This window comes from Hermetia illucens, chromosome 2, assembly GCF_905115235.1.
Source record: "Hermetia illucens chromosome 2, iHerIll2.2.curated.20191125, whole genome shotgun sequence".
In the NCBI taxonomy this organism is placed as follows: Eukaryota; Metazoa; Arthropoda; class Insecta; order Diptera; family Stratiomyidae; genus Hermetia; species Hermetia illucens.
This window is the reverse complement of record NC_051850.1, coordinates 42,066,444-42,085,320: the sequence shown is the minus strand read 5'-3', so window position 1 is coordinate 42,085,320 and position 18,877 is coordinate 42,066,444.

The window sequence follows — 18,877 nt, the reverse complement described above, 5'->3', positions numbered from 1 at the left end:
TTCATCTGAGGGTACCAACACCTCAGAACCCATCCGCATAGGGAGGGGGATTCGTTGAGTAGTCTTTGGTTTTACATGGCACCGAATCACCTTTCATGGATACTGAATGATGCTAGAGGACATGATTTTACAATCAAATATGGCCTATGTGTTAAGTGGGAACCGACACACTTGATGTACTTAGATGATATCAAGCTGTATGCTGGTACTGATGACCACCTTAGAAGTTAGTTGGGAATAGTAGATATATTCAGCGTCATATTCGGATGGAATTTGGAGTAGACAAGTCTCGAACGTAAGCTATTCGCAAATAGCACTTCCGCATCCAAGCGATGACTGAGGCAGACTTCTACAAATACCTAGAGATTCTCCTCGAAGTGGTTATCTGAAGGATGCTCTGCTGACTGAATTCCTGCGACGTACGAAGCTGCTTTTCAAATCGCAACCGTTGGGGACGAATAAAATCAGCGGCCTGAATGTATGAATGTATATGTCCTTCATTGACATATGCATTCGGAATATTGCCGTGGGCGAAGACCAATTTGGTAAACGTCCAGTGGCGAATATGAACTACTATGTCCAAATTCCGAATAGATCACTCAAATTCTGCCGTTGAGCGGATGAACCTGCCACGTAAAATTGGGGGAAGGAGTGTCGTTGGCGTGACGACAAAACATCACCAACAAGTCGACTCGCTATACGCTTATTTTGATTAGTAAAGAGCAGGTGAGTCTCTTACATGCGGTTGTGTGTAAGGCATACTGTGGGCTCACCTCCCTTAACTTGAAGGACCTGTGCTTCAATGCTTTGAGTCAGGTGAAGTCAGACCAAGAACGGATCCATGAATAGAGCCGTAGGCGATGCCCCGTGTACACGCGAATTGTCCTCAGCAGCCATTTGTCGATCTGCATCTATCGAACAAATGGCTATGTGTTGAGCAGCTCTTTGCTAAGACGGAGGGATTCATTTGTGGTATTCAGGACGACGTGGTCCCCACCCCAGCTTATAAAAAGTTCATAATGAAAGAGCGGGTAAGAGAATAACCAGTGCAGAATGTGTGGTTGGCACTGTAATTGCACCGCAATGCACGAATGACACATCAAAACCTAGCATACAAGCACGTGCTGATCACGGGAACATGTTTGGTTTACCGGCATGAGCGGCAGGCAGTACTGAATACTTCTGCTTGCAGCGTGTATTGGAACCGGCAAGTTCTAACTAATCGCCACATATCGTACAACAAGCCTGACGTGCTATTAGCTAACAGGACGGGTCGCTCCGTATATATTATTGATGCTGCTGTTCCCCATAATAGCAACATTGAACGGAAATATGTGAAAAAGAAGGTGAACTATGAGCCACTGTCTCGGGCAATCAAAGAAATTTGTCATCTCGGAGAAAAGGTTGGAATTCCAATAATATTGTCAGCTATAGTTATTATACCCAAATCCCTCACGGCTTTCCTTGCTATCCTGGGACTCCTACATAGTCTGGGGCAAACCATGCAGAAGTACGCCATTCTGTATACATAGTTGATGTTACGGGGAGTTCTTGACGGATTCTCCCAATAGCATATTACTGGCCAACACCACCAGAACCCCTTTACCTTTTAAGTAGGTAGGATCGTCCGAGGCTAAATGCTTGGGACTTAGTGCTATTATTAGGTAAAATCCGGCATCTGCCGAGATTGTAACAACTTGGTAAATGATGAATGACTCTCGCAAAGATGATGTCGAATTTAGGAGGACACGGTATATCTGTGAGTTGATTATATCCAGGATGGTGGGTTCCATCTTGTTGCATGCAACGTTACATTAAGATCATCTCAAATGATGCAGCATTCTTCCTTTGCCAGTTGAACTTGCAGACGAGACAACGAATATATATAACGTAAAAGACAAATGACGAAACCGATCACGACGAGCCGGCCCCGCTTGTGAACGAGACAAAAGCTGAAGAAAAAGAAGAAGAAGTGTATCTCTCCTTTATCACTGCGCTCGGAGAAGGGTCGCTGGACACACAGGCTGATCGCTACCATTAACGGGTGGTTCGGAAGATAGCAAAAGGAAATCAATTATAATCTTACCCCGTTTCACACGAGACTTGGAGACTTTGGTCAGTACCTACACAGATTTAAATTTAAAACTTCACCGGACAATCAGGTACGATGGAACCACGAAGGACCCAGAGTATGTATTACTCCGATTGAAGTGATCAAGTTTACCGAGCGTAAATTGCGAAAACCGGAGGAAGGTAGGAAAATGGGATGAGGACCGTCATATATTGAAGAAGGGAGATCTAGCTGAAGTAGGTTAACTCCGTTCTGTAATGTAATACCTTATGGTGGTTCCACGAGGCAAAAGGAAATGGGAGATTGTTTTTGTGGGTAAAAGCCAAAAACGCTAGTCTGTCCTAGTCAGTATCCTTTGAAGATTTTCACCACCTTAAATGGGACAGACAGACACTGCAATGAACTGCCGGGATTGATATCGTTGCAACATGTGTGCAGAAAAACTTCCGCCCACAGTGCTTATTAACGAAGAAACAACAATCGAGTTGCTCCCCGTCACAGTATATTAGATAACAAAAGCAAAGCAAAAGAGATCGCCAAAATTCAATCTTCTTCGTTTGGAATCAGAAAGCAAAGCGAGGATGAATCGTTGTGGGTGGAACGGCACAGCATATAGCCGGCTTCTTCTGTATTCCGCCAACGATTCATCTCACTATGCTCTCTGATTCCAAACGAAAAAGATTGAATTTTTGCTATCCCTTTTGCTTTGCTTTTGTTTTCTAGTACTCCGCGACGGAGACCAACTCGATTGTTGTTTCTTCGATAATAAGCACTATGGGCGGAAGTTATTCTGCACACATGTTGCATCAATATCAATCCGGTTAGTTCATTGCATATGGCGCCCAACGTGGGTCCCAACATTTCTTTGATTCAGGTCTAAAATATCTTAATTAAAGGTTCCTTGAATCTGTGGAAGATAGCTATTCTGGCTCACAACTTCATTTTGTGATGTCGGGTAGAAAATTGGTAGATTGTTCCCGGCTAGGCAACACGTACATTTGACTTCACCTTTCTAGTACTAGGTTTCACGCCTTTCCCCCAGAATTAAATGTCCCTAAGCCTTAATTTTTCCTTCCCACCTTGTAGAGTAGAGTTTCCTGCCCTTTTCTTGGTAGTACACCACAAGGAGTAGTCGTTTGTTGTATTTGTCTTTGAGACTTAATGTCTCATAGGTGATTATCTTCCAGAAGTCTTTGGATTTACGGGCCATTGCGGCTATAAGCTGAAAGGTATTGCCGTACGAGCTTCCGAGGAGTGTCCTTCCCTATCTTTAAGTGAAACGGCTATCTCTTCGTTACCGATTTTGGAAAACTAAATATTCTTTCGGTTTCGTAGGGATGAAGCGACGGGTGAGATGAATCCTTAATGGAATACGGACGTAGTTGGCTATATACTGTGCCGTTCCGTCCTCAATGATTCATCCTCATTTTCTTCTTTGACTTCAAACGAAGTCAAAGAAGAGCGAATTCTCGCTGATGATTCCACCCCCTTAAATTCCAAGTATCTATTTTTGTTATGGAACAAAAAGCCAAGATTTACAAAATAGCAAAATAATTATACATTTTTCAACCATCCAATTGGTCTTCTATAAATCAAACTCAACCGATCTAAACTCAACGTGGAACCAAACCCTCAGGATGGTAGCGTAAAGTGATTGATTTGTTAGAGCGCGTGGGAACGCTGTCAATATTTCAATTAATTTTAAATGAAATAAATTAGTTTCCAATTTTAGAAAGGACATATTGATACCTCCACTTCCTTTGATATGGCGTTCCGTTTTGAATTCTGTAAGTGATACTTTAAAATATTCATTCTTTCGGATTGGTATTGAATTTGGTGTCATCAAATCAACCCCTTATCATTTCGGAAATTAATTAATTGGAAACCTAATTAAATATTTATTAGACCTCAAAACGCACTTGTCGATGGCATTTCATTATTAATGATTTCGTTTCGATTGCGGGTTCGTTATACTAATGAATCGCCGAATAGCTGGCTGTGAATTCTAATCAATGGTGTCGAATTGTCCAGCGTAGAAAGTTGATGAAAACTTGTGGTAAATTATTCAATAATTATTAAATTTTAAGGGTTTGGATGGAATTTTGAATGTGCATTTTCCATATCAATTGAATTATGTATGACTTTTATATCTTATATGTTGATAAGAGACCTGCATGGTACACCACTTCATAACTTACCTAAAAGTTACGAGAGAGATGAATTGAAAAGCTGACAATCAATGTACCTAACTTATTTATAGAAGAATTTGAAGCTATTCTTCTCCAGAGTAGATATGTAACTTATAGTAATGGAGTCCTAGTTGGAGGAGGAGCTTTGTATTAAAGAATGTACTGTACTGACGCTTAACATCTGTCACAGGATATCACGAAAGCAGTTACCACTTCCGGTAGAACATGCCTGCATTAGCTATTGTCAGATTTATTCACTTATGTTGATCCCAGACATTCTGAGGGATTATTCCTTACTTACCTAATCAGGCGCCGAAGTTCCCATCCGATTATCATGGTCTAGCCCAGATTGTTTTGATTATTTGGTAAGCATTTCCTTAATGGCAAGGACGTGTACAAGTAAACTATCAAACTCGTGTCTTATTTCTAAACGTTACGATATAACACATACGTACAAATTGTACGTATCTTTACCTTTCTATTGCGTTTTAGTATTCCACGAGTACTACTATTTGCTCCTCGCTATCAAAGAATTGGTAATAAGCAGGCTTTGAGCTAGCATATTCCTAATGGTTTATTACTTCATTAGGACTAATTAACATGAACAAGGCAAACGGTCCAGGCAGACAAGGACAATGTATCACATAGGGGAGAAGCGCTTAAAGGTAACACTGGATGCCAGATGCTTTCGATATTTAATGACACATGTATTCACCTTTCTTTTCCTAAATAGGATTTCAAAAGCACCAAAGAAATAATTCGTAAAGTCACTTGAGTATCTTTTGCTAAAAACATGAAACGTTGCCTTGGGAAACCTCAGCCAATGGAAGTCTAAATAATACTCGTACATATGGTGAAATTCCCATATATTCAATGAAGAAAACTTGTTGATTTTATTCCCGGTGAGTCTGTGACTAGGTGATTCTCCTTTACAATATTCTTAACCTTCACAATCGTATTAAGGATTTCCATCGAGCATTCAATATATGTAGCGTGGCACGGAATCAGGTGTCTTTACAGGAACTGTTAACCTAGAAATTATAGTCATTACGAGGGTCCTAAAACAAGAACGGATAACGTGTTGAACATTTTGATCATTTATATATCTTAACGCTACCATCTGTACATTGTGACGGCAAAGAGTAAAGCAAATGGCACTCAGCCAAAAGGATGTTTGTTATCTTTAAGTGTTCAGTCAGTACGTTGAAGGAATTGCATTACGATTTTTCTTTTACATTGGAAAGGGTACTCCATAAGAACAATTGACTGGGATTGAAATAGAAACACTTAGACAAGTGTGAACGTTTTGTAAATGAGGGAAGGAACTCAAGGCCACATAGATTTTTTTATGGATGTTCATCCATCCAAGTTTTTTATCACATTTCTTACAAAAGCCATATTAAAATAGGAGCCAGATTATTTAGATCTACCGCAAGTTAATGGACCAAATTCAAGCTTGTAATTAACCAAGATATTACTCTATCTATGGGCAAGTTTATGATAATCTCCCCTGTGAGTTGAGGGTCGTAGAATTCACTCAAAGTATCCCCTGCTTGTTGTAAAAGGCGAGAGAGAGAGAGGGAGACAGAGATTTGTGGGGTAGCAACCAGCAACTCTCAAAATTGGCTATGCTTCCATCACACCTCGGAAGCTAAGTGATCTTGCGGTTACGACCTCTTGCTTTCCTCAGCCGGTTCCTGCATTATGGAATCTACGAACGATTCTTGACGATATCATCGAGGCTCTTCAGAATGCTCGTTTGGCCTAACTTCAAAGAATACTTTACGCTGAAGTTTCAGATTAAGCCAGGTAAGATGGTGAGAATCAGAAAATTCTCCCCATTTTGGCATTACGCTGTTATATTTTCGCAAGTCTGCCGAATGTTACGCTGAATCCGTTGTCGGATTAATGCTTACCCCATCCATTAAGCGTTCCCTCATATCCTGGGAACTAGTATCAGATAGAATGCTGACTGCGAAATTACCGTCCAGGATGAAGAACATTTCAATGCACCCGAGGAGACTTCCGATACTGATGAAAAAAGAAAGGATTACACCTTGCTCCGTCATGTGATGGGAAAGTACGATCCGAAGACTGTAATGGTAATGGTGAATGGTTTATTGCTTTCTGAAGCTTCCACTATCGGCGTTGGTGGCGCACTGTTCGAACACAGAGTGTGCCAAAAGATTATTGTAATTGGATCTCAACTGACCGGCAACGTACATTTAATCACATCGATCGCATCACGATCAGCAGCAGGTTTAGGAATTAGGTACTTGCATATCTCGTTCGCATCTTCTAGCAGCTTCGACCCCTTCCAACGCAGTTGCCTTACCGGAAACGACTGTCGTTCGATAGTGAGAAAACTACCTTGTTGACCGAAGGGTAGATATTTCGAATAACTCATCGGAGTATATTGATTAGCACTTGCACTCGCTATTCTCCTCGATGCAAATGAGGTTGATGGCTATGTCTCGAATAGGCGCAATAGAATCTGGCTGACTGCTGGGACATGGAGGCAGATCAAGCGGCATAGGGGCAAATGTGAAGCGCTTGAGCTCTTCTAGCGCGGAAAGTTTGGGGAAATGTAGCAAAGCACACCTCTTGGCAAAAGGGAATTCGTTATTGTGCTTATCAAGAGGCAGAAGCTGCTACAAATGACTACGATTTCACTTGTGTATTCCGCATCAGAAGAAAGAACTTACTGGTGGTCAAATGTAGACTTCTCCAAACAAAAGGGAAATTACCTCGGCTATCAGTACGCTTAAATGGGACAAGGCTACTATGCTAGACGAGGTGGTCAAAGGGTAAAATAAATCGCAGGCGAAAATGCATAAAACCTGGAAACTGGCTGAAATGACTACTGGGAATTCTTTCTTAACGAAAAACTGCAGACGGAGAAGGATGAAGGCAAGTCTCTAGCGCCCAAAAACGAGTCAAATTGTGCCAATTGGCCATCCAGGTTGCAGCTTGGGTAGGGCTAACAACCCCACATGAAAAACAACTTGTTACAAAGCCACAACAGGAACCTACCAAGACTAACAATTTGTGCATTTTCTCTTGGGAAGTGCGCTCCCTATAGTGAAAAGGAGCTACCAAGCAGCTAGCCGATACTCTGTCCCAATATAGGGCTGACGTAACAGCATCGCAGGAGATGCGTTGGACAGGGATCGGTTTCCTGAATAAAAGCAGTACACCAGGTTTCCCAGTTAGCCAAAAATGAAACCAACTTTTATCGGCTTTGAAAACATAAGTAAGCAATGTTTGCGAGGCAAATTTTCGAAATAAAATCCCCATCAACGTTCACATCCCTACAGACTAGACTGCAGAGTCAGAGAAGAATACCTTCCACGAGGCAGTAGAACGAACCCTCGATGCTTGTCCCAGGTATGATATCAAAGTCATACTTGGGGATTTTAATAGTCAAGTAGGGACGGACCCGTATCCACTAGCAGTGTGGAACGAAATGGTTATTGGTGTGCGCGGAAAACGGTTCACAAACAAACATGGGCCTCACCAGGCGGGACCGCTTTCAACCAAAGAGAGAACTGACGTGTCTATAAATTGATATTATTAATAAAAATAATTTAAAATTGAAATTAAATTAACTTTTATCAAGAATATAAAAAGATATTTATATTACTTAATTAATAATATATAATTTAAAACTTAATTGAAACTAATTTACTTTTGAGTTATTATCTAAGTTACTTTTCTTTAAAAAGTTTTGAGAAAAAATTCGTTTTTTTTGGCTTGGCGGGAATGAGCGGCGAGCCGCCGGCGGGTGGCGGACCAGACCGGCCCCCCACCATAAGGCCTAGGGGCACTCGGATCGGTCGTGGAGTCCGCAACGAGGAGGATCCAGACTTGAAAATAGCCAAAGTGAGAATAGCCAATCTTGAAAGAAGAAATGGCGAGCTGGCGAAGACACTCGAAGATTTCAAGAAGCAAATAACAACATTGATAAAAAAAATGAAAAGCTTACAGAGCAGCTAATGACTGGGGAGGCGGGCCCGCCGTCTCCAAAGGTAGCCAGAAAAAAGGTTAAGCTATCTTCGACTACTTTTGCAATCATGGAGGAACCGGGCTGCCTTGAGGGCGAACAAGTTCTCGACAGCGAATCTGTCCGTATGGAGGACACAGAGAGCAGTAAAGCAGACGATACGAGAGTCGGCGACAACGGTGGCGATGGAAATGTCCCAGAAGAGGATGCTAACCAAGCAAGTTGCAATAGTGAAGATGGAAAATTGGGTGAGTTTTTGGTTTATGTTTCCAAAAAATTAAAGAAAAAAAAACAAAACTCAAGAAAAAATGTTAAATAATGTTAAAAATAATGCAAGTACGAGTGAAAATTTAAAAAATAATGCAAGTACGAGTAAAAATTTAAAAAATGGTCCGACTGGGGATACAATTAGCACCCGAAATAAAGAAAAGGGGGAAAGGGTGCCCCCCATTAATGTTTATAAATTAGGTGGTAGAGATTTAGCCACTCTACTTAATAGGAGCGCGGGGCTCTCAAATTTTGTTATTAAAAAGACGGGGGCCGAGAGAGCCCAAGTCAAATGCAATAAAATTGCAGATTACAAAAAAGCACGGGAGGTCCTCGAGCGAGTGAAGGCTCCTCACTTCACCTACACTCCAAAGGAAGAGAAGGTGCAAACCTTCCTTCTGAAAGGCTTGGATGCGGAGGAAGAGCCCGACGAGGTGCTCAAAATGCTCCGGGAGACGGGAACTGAGGTCAAGTTCCTCTCAGTGTCACGGTTTAGTACGAGGAGGTCCGTTTTGGAAAAGCAAATCCTGCCGCACTTCCTCGTGCAGATAAGCCCGGAGAGCCGGATAAGTGATCTGATCGGCATCAGGTCGCTTAATTACCAGGCCATTCGTTTTGAGCGCCTGCTAAGGGGCGAAATAGTCCAGTGTCGAAGATGCCAGCGCTATGGTCACTCGGCAGTGAACTGTCAAATGACCTTACGATGTGTAAAGTGCGGGAAAGACCATACCGCAGCTGAATGTTCGCTGACTGAAGCAGATGGCAAGGAAAAAACTTTCTGTGTTAACTGCGGAAGCGGAGGGCATCCGGCTTCGTACCGTGGATGTCCTGCATACCGCAATGTTAAGGTCACAAGGCAGCAAGCACCGAGATCGGCCCAAAGAACGAAGGTGTCAGCGGCGTTGGATGGTACCGTCCCTTCGGCACCAATCGTCTCGGGGATCCCATTTGCAGAAGTAGTTCGACAAGGGGGAGCTAAGAAGCCCCAACAAGATGCAAGTGGTGGGATGAACACTATCCTCAATAAAATACTAACCATGTGTGAAAACATGCAGCATACGCTACACGTACACAATACAAAAATAAATAGCATAACAGAATATTTACACAAACAGAATGTCCGCTGCTAGGTCTGCAGTCACAGCGGTACCACTGGATGGTCTCCGGATCATCGCGATTAATGTGAATTCCATCGTAGGAATCCATCGAAGAGCGGAGCTCCTTGATTTCGCTGCCACACAACAGCCTGACATAGTCTTGATTTCAGAAACCCACCTCAATCCGAGGCATTCGATAACATTCAAGGATTTTGAATTCGTGAGGAACGATAGACGAAATTGTGATGGGGGAGGTGGTACCGGAATACTTGTGGGTCGCCATTATCGTTTCAGGTATATTAATAGGCCTGAATTTGAAACCTTTGAGTGTATCGAAGTCTCATGTATTCTTTTTTCACTGCCTAGAGGAGGGAATTTATACATTCTGTCAGTCTATGCAGTGGGAAACAACCGAGCCAAGTTCAGGGAGGAATTCCATTCTCTGTTTACGATACTCGAACTGAATAGGCTGCATAATTACTATATTATAGCTGGCGACTTGAATGCTAAGCATACTTCGTGGCTAAACGCCACAAATAATCCCAGAGGGGTATTCCTCAAATCTTGGGTAGAGCAATACCAGATAGAGTATAAATGCGAATTATATGGGTCAGAGAGTCCAACCTGGCCCAGGGCAAATTCCTATCTGGATTTGTGCATTGCTGACGCGCGCTTGAATTTTAATTTTAGGAATCCTCAACGGAAACTACAGACTCTTCCTTACGATAGCGACCATAACGCTATTCTTATTGAAGTTCTGTTTGATGGACGAAGAGTTCGCCTTCTGCCGATGGACAGTGGCGTCCACAGGCTGAACTTTAAACAAACAAATTGGAAGAAATTCCAAGAGAGGTTTATTCGGGGATATCGAGAGGAATGCCCACCTCTTGATGGGGAAAACGATAGTACAATTGCACCAGGTGACAGGAACTTGAGCAACGAGGAAATACTTCAGTATCTTCTCAAGCTGGAGAACTTGACGCTGGAAACAATTGAACAAGTCGTCCCTAAAATTAAACCTCGCAATAATATGGAAGGATATGAAACTGCAGCCATAAAACGGTTGAAAAAAGTGAAAAGCCTTCTGCTCACTCGCGTCAACAAAATCTATCGGAGATATGGGGACTATCATCATCCCATATTGGTTGAGTTCAAATCACTTCTAAAGATCGCGCGGGATCTTATCCGTCAACATTATGTAAATGAAGTGAACTCCCAGTGGCGGGAGAAGTTAAAGGGTATTTCACCAAGCGATCCAGATTCCATGTTTACTAAGATAAATACGTTATTCCGGAAGAAGTCACGAATAACTGTACCGAGAATTAAAGTCGGTGGCAGCGAGATACAACACCTTATTAACTCTGGTATAGACACGAATAGTGTAACTGCTGATGCGCAAGGCAATTACATTGTGATGGATGATGCTCTGAAACTTGAACTTATAGGGGAGCACTTTGAATCGGTGCATCGGCCCAGAACGGACTTAGAGCCAACGCGACTTTCGGAAATTGTAGAACGAGATGTCCACAATTTCAAATATAGCCTGAACGGCACCACAGTTCTCCAATTTAGCTCTGCGTTGCAGGCTGATCTCATACCGAATGATAATCTGCTTGATTACTTTGTCTCATGTGTAGAGTTAACTTCCATATTCAGAAGAGTAAACAATAAGAGATCATCCGGTATGGATGGCATTCCCAACGTGGTCCTCAGGCATTTACCAGACATTGCCATTCGTAATTATTGCATTTTGTTCAATAATTTATTGAACAATTCCTTCTTTCCAGGACAGTGGAAGAAAGCCCGAGTATTCCCGATTTTAAAGAGAGGGAACGATTCATCCAGCCCTCAAAGCTACCGCCCAATCAGTTTGCTGCCTAACATCAGCAAGGTGTTTGAGGTTTTGGTATTGAAAGCCTTGAACGGGCATATCAAGAAGAAGGAATTATTGCCGAACGCGCAATTCGGATTTCGATCTGGACATTCGACAATACATGCAATAACGAAGGTAACGTCTGATATTTGCTGGCGGATTAACAATGGTGAGTGCGTAGGCGCTTGCCTTATAGACATGGAGAAAGCCTTTGATACCGTCTGGTTGGATGGACTGATTTTCAGGCTCCTGAAGAATGAGTTTCCCAGTCACCTCGTAGCGATGATGTGTAGTATGCTGTATGGCAAGTGCTTTGTCATTACGGACGGAAATCTCACTACTAACAGAGAATTTCATGTTCTGAATGGATTACAGCAAGGGACAGTGACTGCGCCTACACTTTTTGCGGTATTTGCCGGCGAATTGCTCAATTCTTTCGATTTTAATAAATCTCCTAAAAGGTCGTTGGTTGCCTTTGCTGACGATCTGATAGCCTACACGGCGCACAAGAAGGTAACTGAGGTGCAAGTTGAACTTGAATGATATTAAGTTCTTCACGAACAGTTGGCGGATGAAAATCAATGCGCAAAAGTGTGAAACGATTCTGTTTCGAAATTCCTTGGCGTATGCCAGTAGGAACTTGAAAAGGAATTGGAGAGATTTCCACATTGTCGCGAACGAGGATAGTTCTGAGCGCATTCCTCATAAGAAGTGCGTTAGATACCTGGGTGTGCGTCTTGACGAGCGTCTCCAATTTAACGAGCACGTTATAGTCGCGCTAGAGAGCGCTCACAAGGCATTCATGTCTCTCCGAAGACTCTTTTATGCTCCACATCTTAGCCGGAAGGTTAAGATTATTTGCTATCTTACTTTGGTTAGACCGGTGCTCACCTACGGGTGTGCTATCTGGTTTAATTTGAGTGCTAGCCAAATGGAGAAAATAAGGATCTTTGAAAGGAAATGTCTGCGTGCTTGCACGGGGCTTAATAGGACTGCTTCGTCAAACTATGAGCACTATGTAACTAATGAAGTGATGTATGCAGCTGCTGCTGTGCCAAGAATCGACACAGTTATCGTCAGATTGATTCGGAATCATATAGTGCGATCTGCTTCGCATGGTGAGAACCCTTGGGTTTCGCAGCCGTTCTACCCAAATGATGGGTATTTCGAGAAAACTCTCACGACAGGCTTCATTCCTCCCGAAGCGTTCGTGTATCTTGACAGGAATGGTCTAATTCTTGATTCTGCCGGTGATCTGGTTATGTATCATATACATAGACGGGCCACGGACAAAAGGATAGAATACCCCCCGAATTTGACAGTGGGGGCTCCGGGATTCGACTGGAGATACTCCAGAGCGAGAGCAATTGACATTAAGCGGGATGAAAAAGAGAAATCTTGGTACTGGTGGCTGCGGGATGCCGGTTAGCGGTGGCCGTGCTCAGTTCTGCCATTTGTTTCTTGGTAGGGCTTTGTAAATATAATATGTACATATTTACAACGGGTCCTGATTTTGTCTCCAGTTGTAACTTATAAATACATACGTTATTATTCTTTGTTTTTTTTGTATGGATGTTATTGTAAAAAAAAAAGAAAAAATGTGTAATATAAAATATATAATTATGATAGTTTTAAGAACAATAATTTAAGTTAAAAGTATTTTTTATTACTTTTATTATTACTTTTATATATCTTTATTTGCCACTAAGGCCAAGTGAATTCTGTCGGGTTTTTGACCATTTCCCGACAACTTATTGTAAAATTAGATTTTCATTTCTTACTGTTTCTCTTCTCTGTCTGTAAATCGTTATTCAAAAATTTTGAGAGCCCACAGTGGCCATTAGATTTAAGTTATTTTTGTTATTTTTAAAAGATTGTTTTTTTTATTGTTCATTTTTCCAATCTATATACTATTGTTACCTATTTCTTAAAAATAAAAATGATTTTAAAAACTAAAAAACTAAAAGCTTTCAACCAAATTAACCGCACACTAATCGAACGGTGCCAACCTTGGTGAATGTCGGAACATATAGGGGGCCCAATATAGATTCGGACAACTATCTTGTTGGACTGGCTCTCCGAACTCAAATAATAACAGCACCCAGAATCCCCTCAGACAATCTGTTGAGAGCGAACATTGAAGCCATTCTCAACACAGCCCTCCGTAATGCCTACAAGGTAAAATGGGTGCCGCAATAACCGCAGTCCGCAGAGGTCCTGGAGATGAAGCATCAACAGACGAACTTTACAAATCCGAAATCCGATTTTCAGGGCATATTGGAGCGATGGATTCACTATTTTGATGTACTGCTCAACAACTGGAATATGAGAGAATTGGAGTTCCCGCCAGCTGACGGATAAATGCTGTCACCTTCAAACTATGGAAGAGATTGTTCATGCGACCCATCCGCTTAAAAATCATAAGTCGCCAAGAGCGATGAAATTACAGCCGAGTTGGTTATATATAGAGGCGACCAATTACACCAGGTGGTTCTTCAACTTATGCTCAAAATATCGGATATTGAATCAATACTTGACCACTGGCAAAAAGGCATTACCTGTCCTATACATAAAAGGGGAATAACATGCGGTACAGCAATTACAGAGGTATCACATTGATAAGTAAAATCTACAAAATATTCTCCACTAACTTGTTAGGTCGGGCAGCTGCATACGTCCACAATATCACCGGCCCATACCAAGAGACTTCACTCCAGCCAAATCAGCAACAGATAAGATTTACTCTCTGCGACAACGGATGGCCATCAGTTGCATCATCTTTTTATCGATTTCAAGGCTGCCTATGATAGTATAGCCAAGGTAGAACTGTACCGGCCATGAAAGATTTCGATATCCCGACGAACTTAATAAAACTGACTAGGCTGACCCTGACCAGTGTGCGAAAACAGATAAAAGCAGCAGGATCACGAGACCATTTGACATTAACAATTGTCTAAGACAAGGAGATGACTTATCGCGCACCCTTTTTAACCTGAAGCTGGAAAAACCATTCGGTGATGATGGGATGAGGTAAGTGCTAGAAACACCATCCTCGTTAATTCCACTAACTAACTAACTACTGGCCTACTGCTGACGATATCCGCATCATTGGAAGAACCCCGCGAGATGCACTAACTGCCTTGATACAGATCGAGCAGGAAGGGCGAACTCTTGGACTGCATATTATGATAATAAAGACAAGACGAAGTATAGAATGGCAACCCCAGCAGAGAAAACTAAAGAGGCCACAACATCAAATAAGAACAATAAAGATAGGAGCCTACAACTTTGAGACCGTTGAATATTTCTCCTAACTAGGGTCGAAAATTACAACCGATAGCAGCTATTATGATGGAACCCGCACATGGTTATTGACTGCCAAATGAGCTTATTTCAGCTTACAAAAACTACTAAAAAGTTATGGTCCCCTACATGAAGTTGGACGATTTCGCCGTCTATGTAATGACGAAATTTATGAAAGGTACCATGATCATCTGATTGTGGACAAAATCCGGCTCAATAGGTCGTGGGTGACGGGTCACTTAATTCGCATGGATTGTGGTGCGCCATTGATCATGATGATCAATGCACTCAAACGAAGCAAGGCTCCTATGCTAGACGGTCTCCCCGCGGAACTATTCATCGCAGGTCCGGCTGCCTCTACAGAACCGCTTCTTCCATTCATACGTAAAACCTAAGGATCCAAGATCTTTCCCAGTGAATGGAACCTTTTCACCTTTTCCTGAGACTGTTTGGTCTGTTTAGTTGCAACCTTGTGAAATTTTTCTCGCTGCATCATTGGGGGCAGGTCACGTTTAGCGCAACTAGGGATTGTGTCAACGATTTGCTTTTTTTCTTAGCTCCTCTCCAGCGGTCTTCCAAGAATTTCGTCGGTATGCTATAAGGTCTTGGAGTTCCTCCATCTCCACTTTTGACATTTTTGAATTGTATTGAAATGTTTCGCTGGACGATCATTTTCCGTAAAATTGAAACACTTAGACATAAGTAACCTTTCTTCATCTTGCATAATCTTTCGAATGAGATCTATTCTCTCCGATGAAATGACTAGCATTTCCTTATGGTTGACGTCATGCAGCTCGGCGCTTGCTATCTTTTCTCATGGCCCGTTTTACAAGTTCAATGGTGTTTCTCCTTTTTTAGCGCCAGAACTATTACCTTCCAAGATGCCACTCCTTTTGTCACTACCAACTCTCTTCTCAACTGAGACAATTGACCTTTCTAGCAAATGGCCGTCATAGGTATGCGCTTCTTCAGGCTTTCTAGAAGAATCACCCATTTTTTTGCAAGAATCAGTGAAGGTGGTGCCGGTATTGACGAAGAGTCACCTTAAATGACCCCTGGAATTGCCTATGGGAGCGGCAAAAACACGCCTGAGTTGACAAAAATCGTTATGGGATTTGTGTTTTGAGTTGGTATCGAACGCTAGTCAGAAGTCCATCACGACCGAGTCTACACTGCCAACTTAAAGCTGTCATTGTTTTGAACGTGTCCGTGTCCGGATAACTGAGTTGTTAGAGCACAAGGCTGTCGTACAGAAGGTCGAGGTTCAAATCTCGCTGGTGGCAGTGGGATTTGTATCGTGGTTTGAAGTCGGATACCAAATCAGGATAAAAATCTTGTGCAAAAGCAACGCTGACCACATTGCCTCCTACAGTGTACTGTAGGGTGCCGTTACGGTCTTGAATGAAGTGCTCTAACTCACTTCAAGGTCCTGATCCAATTGGATTGTTGTGCCAACGATTATTATTATTATTGCTTTGAACGTAACTGTAACCCTGCCGAAATTATTCTTGGGATGTAGGCATTGTAACATTTGCTTGCGGGTCGTTTCCATGCAATGTCACTCTGACGTAAGAAGGTAGCAGTGTGCCACAGCTATCGGCTCAAATGCAAATTATTCTTAATCAGGGGCTATGAACTGGAAGGTGTACGTAGGTTCTGAATTAAACAAGGATCGTTGCAATCCAGCAAATTTGCACTATCTGCCTGAGCCCGTTTGGTCCCGATCCCTTTTATAATACCATATGCAGAACCAAAATAAATTTTTCTGGGGGAGCTTTACTTCCCTGTGGTGCAATTCCTGTTATCGCGCTATGCTACATTTCTCATACTTAACCACGGTATCGAAATGATAGCGCATCGCGGCGAATATCAGTTGTCTAAGTTGCTTCCCATCATCAACTGTCTTGCAGGTTTTTCTATTCAGCTAACTCTTGCAGCGCAGTTTAGGAGCGTTGTTAATAACAATACAAATTGTCCAATGCGAAGCTCAAAGGTTTTACAAAACTGAACAGCAGCCGAATTGTGAGTCAAAGCAAAATACAACTCAGCTCAATATTTTACTTTTATTGCCACAACAGTTGCTTATCGAAGAAAGCAGACATCGTTTCGGCTTGGTAGCGTCACACACTTGGGTTGCGCATTGAGGCAGTTATCCCCTTTAAAAGTTCATCCTTTTCTAACGTTAAAGAAAGCAGCCTGATGGTCAGTATGAGTGAATTGTTCGCCCATCCGTCATTCCATCTCCTCTTCAAGAAAAGACGTTAAGTCGATATTTGAATCTAGCCTTATGCTTCGGAAGATGGTCAGTTTCCGGAAAATGGTCACCATGTGTAGCTCCACAAAGGCTTCGAGTAGGACTTAAGGCTTGGCGTTCATCAACCACCCATCCCGCACATCAGCACGCCCATTCAAATCGACCTTTTGTACAACCGGCTATTATTTTCCAAATGCTATCGCAGCTGCATTCTATGTATCATCAACCCTTGTGGAACTCTGATAATAGCGGTTGCAAATTCTGGCATGTCAACATTATAATCTCAAATAGTCTGCAAAAACGGATCGTTTTGTATCAACATCAATCCCGGTTTAGCGAATCTTTGCGCTGCCTGTAATATCTCTGTCATCCACACCTTTCGTCCTTTCAGCAATATACACTGTGGTCAGTTAATAAATGTTTTGATGAAACGTCCCACTCCTTCGCATAGTCTACTCCTTTTCGAAGTGTCTTGATAGCCAATCCTCCAACTTCAGATTGAGTAACGATTCATTAGGTAATCTGATAATAATCGTCAGTCTTCTCCCTTAGTGCTTTCTCAAGTTTCGTTACCCCTTAGTTCGTCCTACCTAACTGTTTGCAATGCTCATATTAATTTGCTGGCCCAAACTGTCACCTCAGCATCAACTTTCTTGGGAAAATTTTCTAATATATTGTCACTTTCTTCGTTAGCCTGTTACAGTCCTATCGTGGATCAACTTTTATCTTTCGCAGGGTGTCAGTTGTCAGTCATATGAAATTTGAAGTTTATGTGTGTCTCAAGTCGCTGAGTTAATATAATATATTAAAATCAACGATCCCCGCCATTTAATTCCTTTTGGTTTTGTTTGTTTGCGGAATGAGACGTACAAACTGCCTTCATCCAGATCGAGCAGGCGGCGCGAGATCTTGGCCTGCACATCAATGAAGGCAAGACAAAATATATGGTGGCAACGTCAGCACCGAAGACGAATCAACCAACAACATCAAACCGCACTGGTCAAACACGAAGAAGAATAAGGATGGGAGAATACAACTTTGAGACCGTTGACAATTTTTCCTATCTAGGGTCGAAAATCACAACCGATAACAGCTATGATGATGAAATCCGCGCACGGTTGTTGTCAGCCAATAGAGCCTATTTCAGCTTACAAAGACTGTTCCGCTCGAAACGTCTCACCATAGGGTCAAAGCTCTTACTGTACAAGACTATGATCTTGCCAGTCCTCATGTATTCCTCGGAAACTTGGGTTCTTACCAAGAAAAATTGCGAACTCTTGGCCGCGTCCGAGAGAAGAATCCTCCGAAGAATTTTTGGCCCCCTACATGAGGATGGACGATTCCATAGCCTACACAATGACAAAATCTATGAGTGATACCATGACCGTCCGGTTGTGGATAAAATCCGACCCAATAGGTTACGGTGGGCGGGTCACTAAATCCGTATGGATGAGGATGACCCCACCCGGAAAGTCTATAAGGGCAATATCTATGGTAGCAAAAGAAGACGAGGCAGACCCTGCCTAAGATGGAGCGATGGCGTAGGTGAGGACGCCAGACAGCTTTTAGGGATATCGAATTGGTGGACCTCGGCGCAAAACCGGGATGTCTAGAGTTCCTTAGTAAGGCAGGCCTAGACCAGATACCGGTTGTTGCGCCGTTGATGATGATGATGTTTGCGGAAACAATGTGAAAAGTATTCAGATGAAAGTCACATTAATTGCAGAGTCCGGCTGTGTCAATACAAAATGAATACTCGCTGCTATAAATAAATAGAGGTTGTTGTGTAGACCGGTCCTCAAATAACCGGAAATAATGAT